Here is a 23831-nt window from a genome sequence, read left to right on the forward strand (position 1 = left end):
GAGGATTTGCTGCATTTGTTTCTCTCCATGGCTTCTGTCGTTTAGCTGCTGGATTGTCTTCTCATTTCTCATTTCTGCATGCTCCAAAGTGTGGACTCACACATGCTTATCTTAAAAGAGCATCAAATTCTTGAAGAATGAGTTTTGCCACCAGCCTATGACTTTTTTTCCCCCTAGAACAGTTGGGGAAAGAGGAAGTAGGAGTCCTTGTATCTGTTTTCATGTCTATGAACACTCACCCCACTGGTGACGTGACACACACTCACGGTTTTAAATACCATCTCCATGAATGCTGATGCAAGATGGCAGCCACTGCAGGCTCAGGAATAAAAGTGCCTTGAAATCTCTGACTGTTGCAAGAACTCAAAGAAGACCAGAAAGGAAGAAGTGATGGCACAGTTAGCTTGGGGTCTAGAAGATAATGAAGATATAATACAAGATGGACAAGGATAATCATTGGGCCTCCAAGTACAATTTATGAAAACCGAATATACAACCTTAAAATGGAATGTGAACGTAAATCCCCAGAAGCACCCCCAGTTTGTAAGATTTGTGACAAAATCAATATGAATATAATAGTGCTAATAGAATAGTGGGCCCAAGAGCCACATATCAGTGCTAGCAAAATGGTAGAATTCATATTGCATTAGAGTTGTTCTGTAAGAGATTTGGTGCCTAATGATATCTAAAGAAAATATGAAACTCTCTCAGTCACCTGAACGACAATATTACAGAAATTAAAAAGAAAAAACTACAGGCCTTCCCCTTCCCTCATTTGATTTCATTGGTCTTTGTTCTCCACAGTAGTAAGTTTTCTAGCTATGTCTTGTAGACCTCAAACTATCGAGAAGAAAGCTCTCATTCAAAGGCAATTTATCTTAAGATACTGTAAATGATATTAATTTTTGTCTATTTGAAATATATAAATTATACTATAACAAAAATTAAAATATATACATATGTGCATACATATATACCATTATAAAATTACTTTAGACAAATTACATTTATTTAATTTATTTTTTATTTTTTTAAGAGATGGGGATTTGCTCTGTTGCCCAGGCTAGAATGCAGTGGTATGATCATAGCTCACTGCATCCTCTACTTCCTGGGCTCAGGCAGTCCTCCTGCTTTGGCCTCCCAAAGTGCTGGTATTATAAGCATGAGCCACCATGTCTTGTCACAAATTAAATTTAATAGAGTTTACTTCAGCAGAGAACAATTCATGTATTGTTCTCTCTATACAATATAGCTGTATTTGAGTATTATATAATGAGTTATTTGCATTATTTGTATATGGTCCTATGGGAGGTCCCTAATTGTATCTCCAATAACCTGGTTGGCTGTTTTTGATTGGCTGAGGCTTTCATTATTAAATTTTAATTGTGCGAGTCATGTGCCAGGTACAATAATATAAAGCTCATTCGTTTGTTTAAAAATCTGGATTTGAGCTGTATTTCTGGCCAGTGGAACAACATTACCGATCTAGATGGCTAAAGTTTTCAATGAGTATTCGTGAAAAAAAGACTTAAAAGTTCTCATTTGCCTTTTGTAAAGAGACTTTTGGAAAGGCAGTCTTTGATTCTTTTAGTTTTTTAGAAGCCTCAGCATGCCAATTAAAAATCCATCCCATTGTTTTTGAGGCACTTTGTAATCTGCTTTTTTCTTCTAATGTGCCTTGCCAGTTTAAACTTCCCTGTTGTTAGCACTGTAGTTATGTTATCTTTAGTAAGGTTAACCTATTTATCCAAAAATACACAGGTTTTTGAACCATAAGTTTTGTACATAAATGTAGCTAGTGTCTCACAAAATGAAGTCCCAGACTCCTGGAATCTTAAAAGAACCTGTTTTCAGAAGCCACCTACCCAAGGCTCCTAACTGGATTCAGTAAAGTTAATTATCAGATCCAATCTGATTTTGAATCCAATCTGGCTAAATAATTATTCAAATAGAGTTACAGAGAGAGCTCAAAATGTAAACTTGCAGAGTTAGAAGCTAAGAAGGAACTCACCCATGACCTTCAGTTGTAATGAAAGAGCAGTGGGCACAGTGAGCCTGGTGTGTACCTTTGCTTCATCACTCACTGCTCCTGAGAGTTGCATAAGGGTTCCTTCAGATCTCACTTATGACACCAAATTGTTAAAAGAAAAACTTTAGACAAATTTAACATATTTTATTTGAGCAAAGAATGATTCATAAGTTGGGCAGTGATCAGAGCTTAAAGAGATTCAGGGAGCTTCACTCCAGTAGCATGAGCAGCAAGCTTTTATAGACTGAACACAGAGGCAAAATTACCTGATTGGCCATAGATAAGTGTTTGCCTTATTTGAGTATGGTCTGATGTGAGGTCTCTAGTTATATAACCAATTGGCTAGTTGGCTGCTTGCAATTGGCTGAGGCTCATTTTGTTTTAAAGTCAATTACAAGAAATGTTTTCAAGTTAAGTTCTGGTTTGCTTATATAAGAGCTCTGGTTACCAAGACAACCTCCAGCTAATGGCTTCCTTCTTATTTGTTTTAACAATACATACACAACAAAATAAAACAGTTAGGACAAGTGCCAAATGAGTAATTTAGATAATCATATGAGCAGACTTAAGAAGGGGAAGACCAGGAAGGGCCAATGTGGTCATAAATGGCACTGTAAGATATGGCTTGAACTCAACCTTAAAAGAAGAGGAAAGTGTCAGATAAGTACAGAAAAAGTGGAAGAGCATATTAGGTGAGAGCTTTGCCTCCTTCACTAACTTTGCAGATAAGACTTCCAGCTCTGCAGATGCAGAAGCCACAGGCATGCTCTGACTCGTGCCTAAGCCTCTGCCTTTGGCTTACAGCCTTCAGCTACCCTCAAGAAAAATGTTCCTCCATCTTCCAAGTGTCCTGGTCACCTCCAGACTATGGATTGCTTCTGTTGTCATCTTATAACCACAAGGAATGCTGACGTTTTCCTAGTGCTGGCCTCTTGGCATGAGTGTACATGAGGAAATGGGGAGTCTAATTTACGCAATGAGTGTGCACAACACAGAACTATTAATCCAGAGGTTTTTATCTCTATAATGAGGTAACGATAGCTTGCTTATTTATTTATTTATTTATTTATTTATTTATTTTGAGACAGGGTCTCATTCTGTCATCCAGGCTAGAGTGCAGTGGCGCAATCACAGCTCATTACAACCTCCACCTCCGGGGCTCAGGCTATCTTCCCACCTCAGCCTCCCAAGTAACTGGACTACAGGCGCATGCCACGACACTTGGCTAATTTTTGTATTTTCATAGAGATGGAGTTCCACCATGTTGCCTAGGCTGGCCTTGAACTCCTGATCTCAAGCAATCCACCTGCCTCGGCTTCCTAAAGTGCTGGGATTACAGGCGTGAGCCACCATACCAGCATGATAGCTCATTTAAAGGCATTTCTGAATAGTGAGTACTTCAATTATATATTAAAATTTACAGACTGATGAAAGTCCATTGTTTTTAAACACCAAAGCTCAAAAACCTATTGGGTGCATCACTTGTAAAACTGTGTTATAATACAGATGTATCCTTAGGGTGACTGAGGCTAGTCAGACAGTGAGTTGTTCACTCAATGCTCTGTGAGCCTTATGGGTTTCTTAGTTGTGTCTGTTTTAATATCTTTTTCTTTCTTTCTTTTCTTTCTTTCTTTCTTTCTTTCTTTCTTTCTTTCTTTCTTTCTGTCTCTCTCTTTCTTTCCTTCCTTCCTTTTTTTTTTTTTTTTGTCTGCAACATCACTTTCAGCCAATGGGGTTTCATTTTTCATTCTCAGCTTTTGTTTCTGACTCTCTGTGGAGTGGGAATCCAGATGAAGTTAACTTATTCTAATCGTTATTTTTAAAAAACAAAGGCTTCAATATACGGTCTTAGGAACTCTCCTCTGGGTTTTCCACTTTTCATCTTTGTTTTCCACTCTCCTCCTGTATGCTAGCCACTTGGAGACCCTTTTTGTTACTTCCTGATATTTACCTGTATTCAAGATGAGTCAGGTTGTCAGGCTGCTAATTTCTGGACATGTGAGTTATTTCTGTAGTTTTGCTCCAATATACCACCAAAAATAAGATAGATCCTTTACTCTGCCAGTGCCATCTTCAGTGGCAGGTGTCAACTGACAGATTTGAATAGACAATTTATATGTCTATTATTTGAAACCTAGAGCATTTCCTATAGTTAGCTCTCTCCTCTACAATTTTTTGCAAACATTACCAGAAGAACAGACCCATCTCAAAAGGTAACCGGAAGGTATCTTGAAGCTGTTATTTGCTTGTGGGGAGATGGGGCTGTGGTCAGGCAATGGAAGTGGTGGATAGCTGGATAGATGGATAGCTGGATGCTCAGGGCTTTCTGCAGCAGCACTGGGAGAAGCTCTAGCATCGAGGAAGGAGTGGAGCCCAAGAGGGACATTGGAAAGCCCTCCATCAAAGGTAGATGAGACCTCCATGATAACAGAACATTAGTATAGAGACTGGTTTGGTGGAAGAAGTTGCCACTGCTGAGGTGCCAATTAAAAGAGGCTGTTGAGTCCTGGAGAAAGGACGGACAAGGGTACGCTTGTGCCCACTGTTGGTTTTCTGTGGCACCCCAGCACAGAGAACAGCTGAGCTTAATGCCAGATTTCCCTCCTGCTGAATTCAGCCAGCTTTGAAAATGAGCAGGGGAGACAAAGAAGTGCAGACCTGCATCATAGAGATTCATGCTAGTCGTCTTCACCATCGTCACTATGGAGCATTACCTCGCAGTGATTTTTGGCCTTGCACACAGAAGCACTGCTTCTGTGCAAAGGGTAAGTAAGGGGGAGGCATGGTTTCTGCCTGCGTAGGGCTCACGTAAGGGGACAGTCACACTGCCATGGATTCTCTGCCAATACAGCAATCATAAGGTCGTTGACAAAAAGTCTATTGTTCATATGCTTTGTGATTTAATTGCTAAAGACCGACACCTAAATTATCAGTTAGCATCACAATAAACTATTGTAATGAGAAGACCCCAAAAATGCAATGACTCAGGTGAGATAGAAGTTGATTCCTTTCTTACCTAGCAGTCCTGGGGGTGCGCCTGATCAGCAGGAGGCTTTGTCCACGCAGTGACTCAGGGACCCAGGTTGCTTCCTGCTTGTTTATTCTGTATTCTCTAAACCATTTTTCTTGCCTGTCTAGATGTCATGCCCAGATAGCCAGCCAGCAGGAAAAAAAAGGGAAGAACGTGAGGGGCATGCTTGCAAAGTGTGACAGACTTGTCTAGAAGTAGCACCCTTCTCATCCATTGGCCAGAATGTGGTCACGTGACCACCGTCCACTCCATGGGGTCCTGGAGATGTGGTGCCTGCCTGGGCTGCACATCAGCCACACTTCTCTCACTGTGGAAGGTCAGTAGGTTTTGGTGAACTGGCATCATATGGGGCTTCACTTTACATTTTGATCTGGTGTTTTCTTCAGTTTTCCAGTTTTTAAAAAAAATCTAACAATAAGTTTGTAGAATTCAATAATTTCCAATCCCTTTTTAGTAGTTGCATTGTTAACTTTGTGTAGTCTTCTGAAACCTCTTTTATTTGCTTCTTTAAGCCCCTCCCTCTGCCTCTAGTTTTTGAAAGAAAACATACTTTCTTCCTTTAGTTGGAATGAATGAGGATTCTTGGAAGAATTTTCCACCATTTCTTAAGAATGGTAGGTGTTGCAAATTCAGGTTTGAAAACTTGGATAAGAAAAGAGTAACCTATGGAAAGGGCAAGCATTTTAGAGGCTGGGGAGGAGGGAGATTGGGAGGGGAGAGGAGAGGACAGTGAAAATACACAAACCCTCCACAAAACAGGAGCCCTACAGGAATATGAGTTTTTAAATTCTTCATTGTTTCTTTTCGTCACATTGTAGCTGACTCTTCTTTTGCCCCAAAGACAGGGCACTGGCTGGTTAATTATAAAAAGTGGTTCCCAACACAAATCCAGCAGAAGGGCTGTGGGAAAAAACTGCTTTAGTTTAGGGTTAGACCCACCAGCTTCCACTAAACATCCATTAACATCATGACAGATGTTTAACAAGGATAAGATGAACCTGGGAGACTCCTTCCCTACAATCCAAATCTCCCCCAGCTTTGGAATTTCAGTCAGAGAAAATAGGCTTAAAAAGACAGTAGACTTAAAAAGACAGTTAACCAAAAATGTTTAAATTCTGAGGTGACAGAGGCTTTCTTACTCTTTTCCTTTTTTCTGAGCTCTGACCTTATGGGATGAAAGATATCACATTTGGAAACAATAAGTCCTGCATCCCTAAAGATTCTCTTTCTTCTCTGGTGGCTCTTAGAAACCTTTGGGCTATTTGAATCTTACAATTTCTCTCTCTCTCTCTCTCTCTCTCTCTCTCTCAGTCAGGGTCTTGCTCTGCCACCAGGTGAATTCCAAGGGATCCTCCCACCTAAGCCTCCTGAGTAGCTGGGACTACAGGCGCTTACCACCATGCCAGGCTTTCTTTAAAAAAAAAAAAAAAAAAAATGCTTCATAGAGACAGAGTCTTGTCATGTTGCCCAGATTGGTCTCTAACTCCTGGGTCAAGCAATCCACTTGCCTTGGCCTCCCAAATTGCTGGGATTACAGACATGAGGCACTGCACCTGGCCAACTGAATCTTCCAATTAACCCCTGTTAATTGTACAACTAATTAATTGTATAATTGTACAATTAAGAAATGTAGTTCTTCAGTTTAGGGATAGACCCACCAGCTTCCACGAAACATCCATTGTACAATTGTACAATTAAGAAATGGTGGAATATTAATGGGTTAATTGAACAATTAACAAGGCTTAATTGAACAATTAACATGGGTTAATTGTAGGATTCAAAATGTAATCAACCAGGGAGATTTTTCAATGGAAATGTACAGTTTCATGGGAACTGATTTTCACTCATTTTCCTTTTTAATATAATACAATTGAATAGTGCCATTCACACCTCTCATAACATACACTCCCTTGAATAAATCCAAATAGCCATTTGCCATTTAGCAAATGTTTTCCCTGATCCTGTGCTTTGCTTTTGTTACATTTAAAGTACACTCCACACTTGCTGCAAAAATTGTGACTGCGATTCAAACTCAGCCCTCTTTGCTCGTTAACGAGGGAAGCTTTGCCATAAAAGATGAATTGCAAAGTAATAGCTGAGGGGAGCCATAACAGTCAATGCAGTAACCCTTTGGTACATTTTTGGGCTAATGATATTTAAATTAATGTGACTGAAAAAGAAAAATAAAGGTCAAACCAAATACCAAAGAATGAATAGCCTACTGCAAGATTACTAGACTCATAAACAGTTCCTTGTTCTCTAAGATTGCTCTGAGAACCATGTCAATACACCAGTCTCGTGGTAATTAAAGAATTTAAAAAGCCAATACTTATTTTGTCAAGGGCACTAATGCAAATTCAACTTGGTCTATGAACAAATTAACACAAAGTTCTGATTGTGTGCAAACTGGGGCAGTTAGCAATTATTCTTAGTATTTCTATAACAAACTTTCTTCTGAAAAACTCAAAATGCTAGAGAATCATAAAACTTCGAAGGAATCTGAGAAACTACTGATACCTTTGTTTTACAAATTCAGAAGCTGTGGCCCACAAAAGTGACTTGTTCATGGTCACACTGCTAGCCTGTGCGTCTTGAGTAGCCCAGTGATCTTTAATAGTGTATCTTGATGTTCTCGTCTTAGGTCTCACCCCAGTTCTTTCCTCTCCATTCTATTGTAAAGCAGCTCCTCCTCAAAAATACTATGAAGTTTGAAGAACAAAAAAGTCTTACATTTTCTATATTATAATGTAAGTAAATGTTGACTAGAAATCCCCTTGTCTTTTTTTTGAGACAGGGTCTCACTCTGTCACCCAGGCTGGAGTGCAGTGGCTCAGTCACGGCTGCCTGCACCCTCAACATCCTGGGCTCAGGTCATCCCTCTGCTTCAGCCTCCTGAGTGGCTGGGACTACAGGCACACGCCACTATGCCCAGCTAAATTTTTTTTTTTTTTTTTTTGTAGAGATGGGGTTTCCTGAGGTTGCCCAGTCTGGTCTTGAACTCCTGAGCTCAAGTGATCCTCCCACTTTGGCATCCCAAAGTGCTAGAATTACAGGTGGGAGCCGCTGTGCCCAACCTCCTCTTGGCTTTATCGTATAAAGCCTGTATAGAACCAAACAGGGTGTGTGATCAGGCCTTTCAGTGAGGCCAGATTGGAGGAGTAGCAGCTTGATAAGGTCCCAAAAGGTACTAAATGAAATAGAGACAATCTAACATTAATGGCCTCAGAATGCAGGGACACCTATAGCCTAGACAAGAATAAAATAAACCAAGAAAAAACACAACTGGAATTCTTTTTAATAAGAAAGCCAGTCCCATATCAGAAGCCAGACAATAGAGATGGAAGAAATTGAATTCCAAAGACAGACAAATGGAGAAAGACACAAATAAAATGGGGAGGGGTTGACCTCAAAGATGACTAACTAGAGTTATAAGACTGGGGGTTGCAGATAGACACAGGATTGCAAGCAGGTTGGATAAATGGGGTGGGCCAGCTGGTCTACCTTCTAACCCCAGGGCGATGTAGCGCCTAGTGGAAAAATCTTGGTCACAAAGTCAAGTCCCAACTGTAACCATGATTTGCCTCATTCATTCATTCATTCACTCATTCACTCACTCACTCATCTAATATTTATGAACACCCACTGTGCACCAGGGACTGTACTGGAAGATAAGCCATGGAATGAGGTAGATGTAGCTCCTGGCTGGGCGCAGTGGTCATGCCTGTAATCCCAGCACTTTGGGAGGCCAAGGCAGGCGGATCACTGAGGTCAGGAGTTCTCGACCAGCCTGGCCAACATGGTGAAACCCCGTCTCCACTAAAAATACAAAAATTAGCCAGGCGTGATGGCGCATGCCTGTAATCCCAGCTACTCAGGAGGCTAAGGCAGGAGAATCGCTTGAACCTGGGAGGCGGGGGTTGCAGTGAGCTGAGATCGCGCCATTGAACTGTGCACTCCAGCTTGGGTGACAGAGTGACACTCCATTTTAAAAAAAAAAAAAGAAAGAAAGATGTAGCTCCTGTCTTCACAGGCCTCACAGTCTATTAGGGAGATAGACATCAAACAAGTCATTATACACATCTTTCTTTATCTTTGTAGCTGAAGTTAAGAAAGGAAAGCATAGCATACAATGAGAATTCAAAAAAGAATTCTAATTAGCATCTAACTTAGGTTGGAGACAAAGGAGGAACTGTGATATTGGTTTTTAAAATGGAAACAAATACCGAATGGAAGGTGATTAACTTGCATTTAACATGCATAGATATACAAACTGTTATTAATTAACAGCAGACAAAAATGTGCCCCCGAACTGGTCATCTCTCTAGAAATCCAGTGATGGAGGTAAGAGAAAGGGATTCCACTGGGGAAGCCAGGAACACAGGAGAACCAGAACCCCATGCTGCTGGACAATGAACAAAGACAAGGTTCTGTCTTGCTTTCACTTACTCTGGAGCTGAGACCACGTCCTAGAATAAAATAGGTTGCTGAACACTAGAAAGGCTGCAGTGCAGCATGAAGCAGTGTCTGTCTGACCTCAGCACCCTGTTCTGATTCCTGATCTGCGTTTGGTTCCTATGTTACTGAGGACCACTGTGTACCCTACTTTCTTAATACTCAGCCCCAGGGACCCAGTCTTTCTGTACCTCTCCCAGACTTTCAGGTGTTTCTCCCCTATGTGCTGGGATCTTTGCTGGTAAATATCTGGACTGAAGAAAGTCTGGGATCTTACTCATAACAAACACACAGACTGATGCTGTGGTTTTTGAGTTATCTTTGGACTTGTGCACCCATGGTCAAATCTTAAAGCTTAGCAGAATTCCCAAGGATCCCTGCACTTGTTGGGTCAGAGGCAAGAACAGCAGGCCCTACACTAAACTGGATTCCTTAGAATCTGTGACTCAGGGCCAGGCACAGTGGCTCATACCTGTAATCCCAGCACTTTGAGGGGCCGAGGCGTGTGGATCATGTGAGGTCAGGAGTTTGAGAGCAGCCTGGCCAACGTGGTGAAATGCCATGTCTACTAAAAAAATACAAAAAAAAAAAAAAATAGTTAGGCATGGTGACATGCACCTGTAATCCCAGCTACTCAGGAGGCTGAGCCAGGAGAATCGCTAGAACCTGGGAGGCGGAGGTTGCAGTGAGCTGAGATCATGCCACTGCACTCCAGCATGGGCGACAGAGTGCAGAATCTGTCTTTAAAAAAAAAAAAAAGAGAGAGAATCTATGACTCTGTGTGCCTTGGGCCACTGTCACCAAGCCCTGACCCTAGAACAAGGTCTTGATGTGGTCTCAGCTACTAGCTAATGTTGCAACATCAGAACTTGATGTATGTGGAGCCAACTCTGTGGCACCAAAACCTCCCAAAATATTCCCTGACTCTGAGATACCCATGCATGAAAGGGAAGGCTGGAGGCCGATGTCGAAAAACAACTGCGGAATTTCATTTGACAGTAAACACTGCAAAAGGTATCTATGCCACATGGTTGCCCAATGCCTTGAGTTAAATAGAGAATGGAGAGGTTATAACCCCACACTGTCTGTTGTGATAGCGATCCCCACACTATCAGATCATATCTGGAGTACTGCATGTCATTCTGAGCACAGCATTTTAAAAAGGATTTAGACAAACTAAAAAGAGTAACCAGATGAGTGATAGGGCTGGAGATCATTCCCGTGAGAGCTGACGCTGAAGGAAATAGGAAGACTGACAGCTGCTTCCCAATGTGGAAAGGGCTACGGCTGGACCATTAGACTCTCTCTAAATTGTCACAAGGGCCAACAATAAGCAAAAGGGAGATAGATTTTTTTTAAATTAGTGTAAGTGGGCTTTTTCTAATAGTCTAATTCTAGTGGACTTGTGCAGAGACCATAGGCCACGGCAGGTGTTTGAGAAGGGGAAGATGGTTTTGAAATCAAGCCAGAGTTAGCAGCTATGAGTACAACTGGGGCTTGGGTGGTGATTCTGAAAAAGAAAAAGACTAGTTCTCATTTTTCTCAAGCTAGATATGGACAAGGTTCCTGGGCCCCTTCCCTCAAGTCTACCCAAAGAGGCATATAGTCAGCTCCTGCTCAGTTGAAGCCTTGGCTGAAAGGAGAAGTAACTGGTCATTTAGGGGGACCCTCTGACCCACCACTGGTAGAGTCAAGACTTAGTGTGGCTTTGCAGATAACTGTGAATGTGCAAATTTTGTCCTGATGATACTGATAGCAATGATGCTACTATTTATGAAGGGCCTACTGTGCACCAGGTACCTTGCTAAATATAGTATGTATAATAGCTCATGAAATCCTTATACCTGTCCTATGGAATAGCTACTATAGTCTTCATTTTCCACTGCAGGAAGCAGAAATTTAGAGAACTTAAGTTTCTTGCAAGGCCACTGAGCTGCTGCATGGGGGTCGCCTGAGCCTGAGCTCTCAGCATGCTGGCTTTCAGCGCACCTCCACTGGGGATCCCATCCACCTCTCCTAGCTGAAGTGCTTCCCAGGCCAGCTCCACCCTGTTCTTGGGCTCCCAACGCCCAAGAAGGCATTGTGGCATGGTAGAAAGAACCTGAGAATTAGAATCGGACAGGCCTGGGTTTAAAGCCCAACTCACCACTTACAGCTGTGTGATCTTGGGCAAATCACATGGTCTCTTTAGCCGTCCATTTCTTCATCTATAAAATACCTACTTCTTTTCTATAGCAGATTCACATATTTTTTCCCTGGGGCAAGTTCTGAAGTAACCAAGTAAGCAAAAAACAAAGATAAGTAAGCGTGTCCTTAATAAATCCATTTGAGGGGTACACTTGGAACCCCCATATATGTCAGGCAACTTTCTCTACTGGGGTGGCAGATGTGATCGAGGCAGGCAAGGTCCCTGCTCTTATAGAGCCTGGCATCTGGTGCAGGGTTCCAGTCAGCACACATCAGTGGGTATTAAGCACTATTCAAAGACCTACATGGTAATAGGAAATGACAAGGAAAGTCTTCTCCCAGGAGGTGACATTTCAGCCGAGATCTGAGTGACAAGAAGGAGCCTCAGGCAAAGATGGAAGGAAAAAAGATCATCCAGGCAGAGGGAAGAGCTAGGATAAGCTCCTGCGGAGAGAATAAGCCAGGACAAAGCAGCCCCAGGGAGACTGGCCCAGGATGGAGCCAAGCAGGCAGGGAATTATAGATGCTTTGGGGTTTGTTTTCCAAGTGTGTTGGGAGAGTTCTGAGCAAGGACGCTTCATGATCTGAATTCCCTTTTCGAGTTCTCTCATTCTCTTTTCGTGTTCTATGGGGAGCATGAATTGCAGGCTGGTAGTGGGGGAAGCAGGGAGGCCAGCTAGGAGGTTTTGCAGCAGTGCAGGCCGGAGATGCTGGAAGCTTGGATTTGTGGTGGGGTTGAGGTTGGGAAGTTGCAGCAGATTCAGTTCATGCTTTGTAGGGGGCATTGACAGGGACAGCTGGTGGGTTGGACGCAGGTTGTGGGGAAAAGAAGAATCAATAATAACTCAAGGATAACCATTATTTGCAACTAGTTCAATATAGCTAGTCTTGTTTTGTTTTGTTTTCTCCAGTGCTGGTAATGTTTCTTTAGTTGAACATCAAATGAAATAGCGGTCTTCCATTTGAGGGCTGTATTGCATACGGGAAAATGTGTATCTCTAAACACTGGACCTATTCTCAGCCTGGAAAGATACTCATACGATGAGAGACATGCAGAACATAAGGCCAGTGAGTTCATGCTTCCCTTGTTTCACTCACTGGGGGGCATACACTCATTTGGTGGGATAGTAGGGATAGTAGATAAATTTAAGACTATGCTCATCTTTTTCTTCCATGTCGAATTCAGATCAGTTAATTGTGTCCATACAGTGACTTCACAATAATAGGACCATACATTATGTTAGATCATCTTTGCATTAGAATTTCTAGTTTGCATTTTGTTAAGATGTGCTGTCTGTTCATCTCATATGTGCAGTGGGGATAACACCTTCATCCTAGTGTGTTTCTTAGGAGATGACATAAGGGTTCACACAGTGCTGGCCTCTTGGGAAAATCCAGCAAAATGTGGGTTCCTGCCCCCTCACCAAAGAACCTGCAAGTAGTTTCTAATTCTTTGTTCATTCAATGACTGTTTATTGGACGGCTACTATGTGCCAGATGCTATTCTGGGTGCTATACGGGTATCAGTGAATCACGTAGAGTTCCTGCTCTGTGGGGTAGACCCCTTCCTCCATCTTCACAGCCAGCATGACATCTTCAAATCTCTCTCTCTCTCTGTCTACAACCCTTGTTCCCATAGTCACTCTGATCTCCTATCCACCTCTTCGTTTCATTTAAACATATTTTGAATTTTTAAACTTTTATTTATTTATTTATTTTGAGATGGAGTCTCCCTCTGTCACTCAGGCTGGAGTGCAGTGGTGCAATCTCAGCTCACTGCAACCTGCACCTTCTGGGTTCAAGCGATTCTCCTGCCTCAGCCTCCCAAGTAGCTGGGATTACAGGCATGCACCATGATGCCCAGCTAATTTTTGTATTTTTAGTAGAGATGAGGTTCCACCATGTTGGCCAGGCTGGTCACGAACTCCTGACCTCAAGTGATCCACCCACCTTGGCCTCCCAAAGTGCTGGGATTACAGGCATGAGCTACCACTCCCGGCCTAAATTTTTAATTTTTTGAGACGAGGTCTTGCTCTGTTGCCCGGGCTGGAGTGCAGTGGTGCAATCTCGGTTCACTGCAACCTCTGCCTCTAGGGTTGAAGAGATTCTCATGACTCAGCCTCCAGAGTAGCTGGGATTACAGGTGTGCACCACCATGCCTGGCTATCATTTAAAATTTTTAAAAAGTTTATTGAAACATAATAGATGTACATGTTTTCAGGAGGCATTTGAGAATTTGCTACATTCATGTAATCAAAGTGTAATTGGGATATCCATCCCATTAAATATGTGGCTTTTCTTTTTGCTTGGAAAGCTGAGCCATTTTGAAATGAACAATTGATTAATGTTAACCATAGTCGCCCTATTGATCTATCAGCCACCAGGTCTTATTTCTTCTAAGTGTATATTTATAGCCACTAATCAACCTCTTTCTCCCTTTCTCCCTGCCACCCTTCTCAGCCCCTGGTAACCACCAATTTACTCTCCATCTTCATGAGATCCACCTTTTCAGCTCTCACATATAATTGAGAACATGGGTTATTTGTCTTTCTGTGCCTGGCTTATTTCACTTAACATAATGACCTCCAGTTCCATTCATGCTGCTGTGAATGATAGGCTTTCATTCTTTTCTATCTGCCCACCTCCTTCTTACAACCTCGTTCGTTGTAATACTGGGCCCACCTGGGTAATCTGGATTCACCGTCTCATTTCAAGATCCTTAATTTAATCACCTTTGCCAAGTCCCTTTTGCCATTTGAGGTAGCATATTCACAGGTACAATGGATTAAGCTGTGGGCATCTTTGGTGGGGCTGGGGTTGGGGGTGTTATTCTGTCTACCCCAAGTGTTATCCATTCAAGGAAGATTTGTTAACAGAAGACCTAGTCAGCATTCACATACGCATCTGTCCATGCTAAACCAGTATCTAAAACCAACGTACTAGAGTTTCCTGTAAGTGATCAAAGTGACAAACACAGTGTTTAGTACTCTGGGACCCACCCATTACCAGTCTACATTCCAGACCATAGGTCCTGGTTTGAGGTTGGAAACCTTAGTCTTTGGATCCAAGTTGTATTTTCATGTCAAGCTTATCAGAAGGTCCAGGTGTAACTTGCAATCTCAGTAGACCCTGAGGTCCCCACAGGGACACATGAGGTTCAACGCAGAACCTGGCAGGGTGAAGGTGTTCTTGGGTGGCCAGCAGGGCTCTTTGCAGAGTTTTACGCAGGAAACCAGAAGCTAAACTTATGTCTTTGATCCTTTGGATCCTTAGAGCCTTGAAGACAACTTTGTATAGACAAAGCTAAAACCAGAATTGTGACCGAATTACAACCAGGAGCTGTGTGTGGCAGTTGAAATGCTGAATAGTCTTTTTTTTTTTTTTTTTTTTGTCTTTTTAGTAGAGATGGGGTTTCTCCGTGTTAGCCAGGATGGTCTTGATCTCCTGACCTTGTGATCTGCCTGCCTCGGCCTCCCAAAGTGCTGGAATTACAGACGTGAGCCATCACGCCTGGCCGAAATGCTGAATAATCTTAAATGTTGAATGTCTGAAGATGTTGAACAAAGATCGATTTGCTTTTCAGTTCCTGGGAAGCCTGGATTTTCTCTGCATCTAGGCCAGCCTGTCAGCTCCACATTCCCAGGCCAAGGATGTGGAAAAATGGGGCCGCATGCCACGCTGGCATATTTTATGTGTGTGTATGTGAGTCAGCCTTATTTTAGGAATGAAAAAAGTACCCCTCTGTACACTTTAGATAAGGATGACCCACAGTTTGTTACTCAGGGCAAAGTCTCTCTTCTTTTTCTTATATAATCAAATCAAATATAGTTTAATCCTGCAACTAGGCAAGAGGCAATTAGCTGAAAACTTCTTTGGCCAGCCCTCAACTTTGGGATGAACTTACAAAAAACAAACAACAACAACAAGAAAAAAACAAAAAACAATATTCTAGTCTTTTCTTTTATACAGAAGTCTCAAGTTACCTACCTGAATTGCAGCTTTTCTAAGATTATAGCATATTGATTCTTTGAAAAGTTCTACTTCTTGTCCCTTATCCCAATGTAATCATTCACAGACTTTTAAACATTTATTAACCGACTCCTGTATGTTTGTGATTGAGGTTGCAGAGCACAGTTCCTGGTTTTACTGGGTTTAGGAATTAGAAGAGGAGACCAAAACCATTTTGAGTTAGAGAAGCATGGGCAATTGAAGTTGTACCCTTTGATGTTTCTGCCACAAAGGGAAAACCTTGTGAGAGAGGACACTATCTCGGAGAGTAGACACTCCAACATTTGTTGGCTGAAAGAATAAGAGCGTTGTCTGGGCCTCAGAAGGGAAGACACAAGCCCAGCTAGCTCTCCCGGGGATGAGTTTACAGTACTGTGCTAGGAAGGAAAGAACAGCTCCTGGATAGAGTCCTGGATCGGGATCTGCCCCGTGTGGTGTGTGACAGGGCACACTCACACAGTATCCTCAGTACCTCAGCTTCCCACCTAAAGCTGAGGCTTAGAAAGAAAACTCAATTCATCCATTCTCAAGCCACTCCTGCATTTTGATTCCCATTCCTCTGTGGATGGAGAGACTCAGATAATGAGCAAGGCCTTTGTGTTCTTTAGCGGTGCTCATTGGTGGAGCCACAAGACTAACTCAGAACTCACTTTCATAAGCGCACCACAAGCCACCGCTGGGGGAAATGAGTCATTCTAATCTAGAAAATGCTATGATTGATTGAGTGCTACTGAGGAGAGAAGCCATTTCTCTTACTGTCTCCTGTCTCTGAAGATGAGAAGGAAGTAAAAGTGGAAAAACAACAGGAATGAAGTCAGTGGCAAGACCAGCCGGTGCCACTGATGACCCGGCCTGAGGTTAAAAGATTAACCCCCCCACTCTAACCACATGTGCTCTCAATCCATCACGACCCTTTCACGTGGAACCCCTTAGAGTTGTAAGCCCTTAAATGGGCCAGGAACTCTGTCTTCCGGGAGCTCGGCTCTTAAGACGTGTGGCTGCCGACGCTCCTGGCCGAATAAAAAACCTCTTCTTTAATCCGGTGTCCGAGGAGTTTTGTCTGCGACTCGTCCTGCTACATTTCTTGGTTACAAAAACCTCTTCCTTCTTTAATCCGGTGTCTGAGGAGTTTTGTCTGCGACTCGTCTTGCTACATTTCTTGGTTCCCTGACCGAGAAGCGAGGTGATTGACGGACAGACGGTCGAGGCAGCCCCTTAGGCTGCTTAGGCCTGCCCTGTGGAGCGTCCTTGCGAGGGACTCTGGCCAGCTTGAGCGACGCGCATCCTGAGAGCGCTCCTGGGTAGGCAATTGCCCTACTGGAACACCTCGTCAGAGCGGTGTGTGGCAGGCCCCCGCGGAGGATCAACGTGGTGGCTGAACACCGGGAAGGGACTGGCACTATAAGTCGAGACGTCTGAAACTTGGTAAGACTGGTGTTTGGAACTTGCCCACTCCATTTGAGTGGAAGCGTGGCCTGATCACCCACGGCGTGCCTCTACCAGCACTTTGGTTCTTGTTTTTGACTTGACTTGAATTGCTTGATACTTTGGTTTTGGTTTTGACCTGGCTTGGATTTCTGGATACTCCGATTTTAGTTTTGATTCTGGTCTGGTGTAAAATGAAAAAGTGTGTTTGTGCCCTTTTTACCCGTTGTTTGTTCTGTGGTGTGCGTGTAGTGTGAGCTTGGTGTTTTGTCTCGAGGAAACGTGGGTCAGACACAAAGTAAGCCCACTCCGCTAGGAACTATGTTGAAAAATGTCAAGGAAGGATTTAGTGGAGACTATGGGGTTACTATGACACCAGGGAAACTTAGAGCTTTGTGGGAAATAGATTGGCCAACATTAGAAGTGGGTTGGCCATCAGAAGGAAGCCTGGACAGGCCCCTTACTTCTAAGGAGTGGCACAAGGTAACTGGTAAAGGATACTTAGACTAGTTCCCATACATAGACACTTGGTTACAGCTGGTGCTAGACCCCCCACAGTGGCTAAGAGGGCAGGGAGCAGCAATGCTAGTAGCGAAGGGACAGGTAGCTAAGGAAGGATCCCGCTCCACCCGCCCAGGGAAATCAACTCCTGAAGTTCTGTTCGACCCAACATCAGAAGATCCATTGCAGGAGATGGCACCAGTGATCCCAGTGGTGCCCTCCCCTTACCAGGGAAAGAGGCTCCCCACTCTTGAGCCCACAGTGCTTGCGCCTCCACAAGACAAGCGTATGCCTAGGCCACCCAGAGCAGACAAGAGACGAGGTGAGGACTCGGGAGAAACCCCTCCCTTGGCAGCTCGTTTACGACCCAAAACTCTGTGGCACACATCTGTAATCCCAGCACTTTGGGAGGCTGAGGCAGGAAAATGGCTTGAGCCAAGGAGTTGAAGACCAGCATGAGCAACATGGCAAAATCCTGTATCTGAAAAATACCAAAATTTTAGCTGGGCATTGTGGCCTGCACCTGTAGCCCCAGGTACTCCAGAGGCTGAGATGGGAGCCTGGGGAGGTCAAGGCTGCAGTGAGCCAAGATCGTACCACTGCACTCCATCCTGGGTGAGAGAGTGAGACCCTGTCTCAAAACGTATATATGTAAAATAAAAAACTGTAAGAAAGGAATATAATACTTTGATTTGTGAAGCATTACAGGGCCTAATAGTTGCTCTGGTCTGCTTATGAATGAAGGTTCAGCAGCAATTTCTTCTCTTAGTTAAGCCTTTTCCTCTGCTAGTTATAGAACTTAGACCTTGAAGGAGTCTCCATTATTATGTAAGTCTAGGCGAGGAGAAAAACTAAAGCAGGGTTTCCAAGTGGACACTGCTAGTTAATGGAGAGCCAGAAAGAAAACCCAATTCATCTGTTCTTCAGCCCCTCCTGTGTTCTGATCCCACTCACAATATTCACCCAAGAAATATGTTAGGCTTGGCTGTGGCCTAGTACTGTTCTGAGTGCTGAAGATAGAGGCCTGGGCAGTCAGCCCGGCCCCTTCTTTCTCCCATCTTTGTAGAGAAGATAGAAAATAAATGCACAAAACCTTTCCAGGTGGCCACAGGTGCTATTAAGAAAGCAAATCATAGCAACGTGATGGAAAATGATGAGGTGAGGTTGGTTCTTTAGGCCGAAGGACAGAGAAGGCCCGTCTGAGTAGAGGCTCAGCTGTGGTGATTGGTGGAGTCACAAGCTAAGTCACAACTCACCTGAGGAATCATATCCAACACTGATGGGGACCCACTGGGTCATCTCTCACCTACACTGGAGGAAGAGGAGGGCGATGAGTCATTACACAGCATGCAGAAAATATAAAAAACAGGCTGGGGCTGGGCACGGGGGCTCACACCTGTTAATCCTAGCACTTTGGGAGGCTGAGGAAGGTGGATCATTTGAGGTCAGGACTTGGAGACCAAACTGGTCAACACTGTGAAACCCCACAATCACAGCTACTTGGGATTGCATGAACTTGGGAGGCAGAGGTTGCAGTGAGCCAAGATTGTGCCACTGCACTACCTCCTGGGTGTAGAGCAAGACCCTGTTGGCAAAGAGGGAGGGTGAGGGGGAAGGGGGCGAGGGAGGAAGGAAGGAGCATGATGTCTTATTCTGCCTCCTAAAAGCATTGCTAAGTAATTCACCACGACCGAGACATACACAGATGGTAAGATCTCCTGAAACATCACTGTGAACTATCTCGAAGCTTTTTAGACTAATGGCATTTGAAAAATCCTGCTTTCTGGCCGGGCGTGGTGGCTCACGCCTGTAATTGCAGCACTTTGGGAGGTGGGCAGATCACAAGGTCAGGAGATGGAGACCATCCTGGCTAACACGGTGAAACCTGGTCTCTACTAAAAAAATACAAAAAAATTAGCCGGGTGTGGTGGTGGGCGCCTGTAGTCCCAGCTACTCGGGAGGCTGGAGCAGGAGAGGCGAGAGGCGGGAGGCAGAGCTTGCAGTGAGCGGAGATCGCGCCACTGCACTCCAGCCTGGGCGACGGAGCGAGGCTCCGTTTCAAAAAACAAAAAACAAACAAAAATCCTGCGTTCTAAAAATCCAATGCCTGACCTTTGCCACTATCTCCTTCAGTTTATGCCATTTCTGTCCTGAGGTAACAAACTTTAAAACATTGTTTTAAAGTATAATAGGATGAATTATCAATCCATTAAAGAAAACACACCCTCTCTAATTAGCAACTGTTCACAGGAAAATTGCTCACTGTTGCAGGGCTAGATAAGTGTCAGCCCAAAGTTAGAGAAATTGCACGTGCAGCACGTTCCAATTCAATTATTTTGTCCTCACTCAGCCCAGTAATTGATGTCTGATCATTGTGCCTGGTGGGTGTTGATAGAACGGGACTGATTTCCCCCTGGACTGGACCAAGATCACAAGCAGCTTCTGGGTTGTGATTCAAGGGACAAAAGAGTTAACAAGGCAGGTTCATGAGCAAATGTGTCCCCAGACCAATCCCCCTGAGCAAAGGGAGACAGGGCAGCCATCCCCATGGGACCAGAGCAGTGACTGTCCCGGTCACCTGCCAGCCTTCTGGCCGGGAGTTGGTACCCCCAAGCAGCCTCTTTGACTTAGTAAAACTCTCCACTTCTAGATCCAGAAGCCACAGAAGCAACTTTGTGTTTGGCAAAGGGAAACCAGGTGGGGTTTCTCCCCTTCCTGTTAGAGATGTAATTATGACAGGGACAGTGGTCACTGCTTAAAAAGCCTATCTTTAGATAATTGACTGAGTGCTTCATTTCATGCGTTTCATGACCTTGATAGCTAAATGGTGATTGAATGAAAGATGTTTAAATGCTGTTACTTCATATTCAAGAAGCATAGGGAAATGTATCCTTCAGATGCCCATCTCTACGGGGAAGTGGGGAGAATTTCTGAACAGCCATCTGAATGACTGGGGAGTCTAATCACAGCCCAGGGACGTCACATTTCAGCACTAACTGAACAAAGAGCTAGATTATGCAGCTCATTAGCATCACACATCCAAATAGATCCCAGCCGTCCAAATCTGCTTTCGTTCAAAATTGCTGTTTGTGTAACGTAAATAATACCATAGGACTTACTGATATAAACATCCTATTTGGTAGAAAAGCATTCATAGAAACAAAAGCCCAATGCTGAGACTGAGAAACATCCAAGAAACACCTTGCCGTATTTGGATGCTCTCATGGACCCTTGCTGGACAGCTGACAACTGCTGGGCTCTGTCTCGCTTTGATGGCGATTCAGCAGGCAGAACTCCTAGACACCTAGGAGTGAGCAGCAGATGGCTTTCTCCCGGAGAATAGATAATACAATATATTGGTCAATAGGACACGTGCTGTTAGGATTTAAAAACAGCACACACACACACACACACACACACACACACATACACACACTTGTGGGTGTTTTCAAGTTGAAAGGGATCTTTGATGACCATCTAGTTCAACCCAAGACCCACCTTGGGCCACACAGTTAGTTAGAGGCAGACCCAGAACATGAAACCAGCTTTCCTGGACTGCTGAATCAGCTCTTTCCAGTTTGTTGAGCTGTCACTTAGGGAACAGATTTTAATCACCTGATTTTTTTGTTGTTGTTGTTGTTTTGTTTTGTTTTTTTAATCAACAGACGCATTCAACTTGCTTCACACTTGTGACAGGCGTCTCTCAAGTACAAGATGGAAAAGCCACCATCTTTCAGAGCTCCACCCACTCCAGGCTCCAGGATGGAGTTACTGTTGATCCATGATGGAGGGTGGGTGAGGGGGCAGGCAGGATTTTGAAAAATCTGAAAGACAACCTGGAAACGACTCTAGAATGTCCTAGTGATCACAGGAGCTCCAGGAAGCATTACGGGTTTGTGGCCCACAGGCTTTAGTGACTGAGTGATCAGGAAAAGACATTTTGGTTGGGGACAGAATGGGGGAGAAACACTCCCTTCATCAGGGGAAATCCACAGAAAAGGGAAGTCTGGGAGTGTGTTTAATTATGCCTAGTGTTCCATTATTAGAATGCTAAGCACGTGGGAGGTATTTATATCCTGCTCAAAGTCATCACCAAGGTCTGATGTTTCACACGTCTGCAATTCAAAATATTGCAACCTCCGGCATAAATGGGTTAACTACATTGCAGACACCTACTGAGTATTGACTCTATGGAATGCATTGTGTCTTTTCATGAAAAGGATGATAAAGGGAGGTGTGGGTGCATAGGAGTGGGGATTGCAGAGTAGGGATGGTGCTTAGAATTAAAGTCACTTGCCTTGGGGTTCTATGTCAGGTACGCTGGTAGACTCAGAATGAGAATAGAGCAGGGTCAAGGTACCGGATCTCAGATGCAGAGAATAGACAGACCACCTTCCTTTTCATTTTCAATTATAAGTCATTAAGGACAAGGAACATGAGCATGTTGTCTACTTCTTAGAATTCCCCACAACTTCTAGAAAAGTATCCTGTATATACCAGATGCATAGTAAATATTTGTTGAGAAAGGAAATAATGAATCGGGTTAAAGAGTGATTCATTTATTTGGACTCTTTGGGGGATATTAGTCATGTCCCTCTCTTCTTAAATATGTTGCTGGACATAATTTTACCTTTTTTGAGATGTAGCATTGATTATTTTACTGTGTACACTGTGCAACTTTGGAGTTTTTGACGTGTGAGCTGTTTGCCCCTACAGATAGGGGATTTTTTTTTTTTTTTTTTTACTCTTGAGTTTTTTCTGTTTCCATCCTTAACTTGCCCATCACCCTGAGTGTGAAGCAGACATGCTCTAGGGGCCTGGAAACAACAGTGAACAAGACTGATGTGTTTCTTTCCTTACGGGGCTTCCAGTCTAATCTGGAACGCAAACAAACCAAGTGAATCATTACCACCTGAGCCAGTTCTATGAAGAAAACTGCTAAGATAGAGATAATATTCAAGGATAATATTCATCTCTACAAAAAATTTAATTAGCTGGGCATACTGGCGCATGCGTGTAATCCCAGCTACTCAGGAGGCTGAGATGGGAGGATGGCTTGAGCTTGGGAAGTCGAGGCTGCAGTGAGCCGTGATTGTGCCACTGCACTCCAGCCTGGGCAACAGAGTAAGATCCTGTCTCAAAAAATAAAAAATAAAAAAGGACTAAAGGCTGCCAACAAATATCAGAAACAACCATTTGTTATAAACTGCCACTGACTGGAAGCCTTACTGATAATATAAACAGTTGATGAACTTTGTATGTTACTGTACTATATACTATATTCTTACAATAAAGTAAGCTAGAGAAAAGGAAATGTTTAGGAAATCATAAGGAAGAGACAATGGATTTACTATTTATTAAGTGGAAATGGATTATCATAAAGGTCTTCATCCTCATTGTCTTTGCACGAGTAGGCTGGAAAGGAGGAAGAAGAGGGGTTGCTTCTGCTGTGCCAGGGGTGACAGCAGTGGAGGAGTTGGAGGAAGTGGAAGGGGAGGCAGGAGAGACAGGCACACTCCGTGTTGTAACTTTTACTGAGAAAATATTGTGGTTGCAGCAGTTCAACCCCGTGTTGTTCAAGGTTAAGTGTAATTAATCAGGAATCCTGTCTCCTTTCATCTTGTGATGCTGGCCTCTATCTAATTAGGTGAAGAGAGGACTGGAGGCTCATTTGAGAAATTTTAAAAGGCCAATCCTGGAAGATGGTTGCAATCACTTCTACCCCATCACATCAGTCAGAACCCAAACACACAGCCTCCAACTAACCTCGAGGAAGACTAGGAAGTGATGTCTCCCTGTGTGTCCAGGAAGAGGAAAGCAGATTGCTGGAGATATAGCTGGTTTCCATCCTAGGAAGCTCTTCATTTAGTGGCCCAGAAAGATCAGCAGATGCAAAAGTATGTTTATTATTAGGAGGACCAACTGTAAAAAATTGTTAGAGAGGCAGAAACAAAGATGGGAGCCCGCAGAGATGAGATTGATTAATTCTGATTAATCAGTAGGGGATAGCGGACACAGGGAGGTTGCTAGAGGAACTGGGTTTGATCAGGGTGTTAATGCATTAATAGATATTTAAATGGTGGACATAAAGTACTGCAGTTAGACAAAGGCACAGATGTCAGCACTTCATACCAGGCAGAAATAGTGAAGGACTTGGTAAGACTGGAGGAAACAGGAGTGGAGGACAAATAGGGGTCA

The 23831-nt window shown here is 43.5% G+C and overlaps 1 pseudogene; it reads left to right on the plus strand.

The window, feature by feature from the left end:
* The first annotated feature begins 302 nt into the window (after nucleotides 1–302).
* LOC100609748 (ubiquitin-conjugating enzyme E2 variant 1-like) lies at nucleotides 303–741 on the plus strand (annotated as a pseudogene).
* Nucleotides 742–23831: the final 23090 nt, after the last annotated feature.

The sequence above is a fragment of the Pan troglodytes genome, chromosome 7, assembly GCF_028858775.2.
Source record: "Pan troglodytes isolate AG18354 chromosome 7, NHGRI_mPanTro3-v2.0_pri, whole genome shotgun sequence".
Taxonomy (NCBI): Eukaryota; Metazoa; Chordata; class Mammalia; order Primates; family Hominidae; genus Pan; species Pan troglodytes.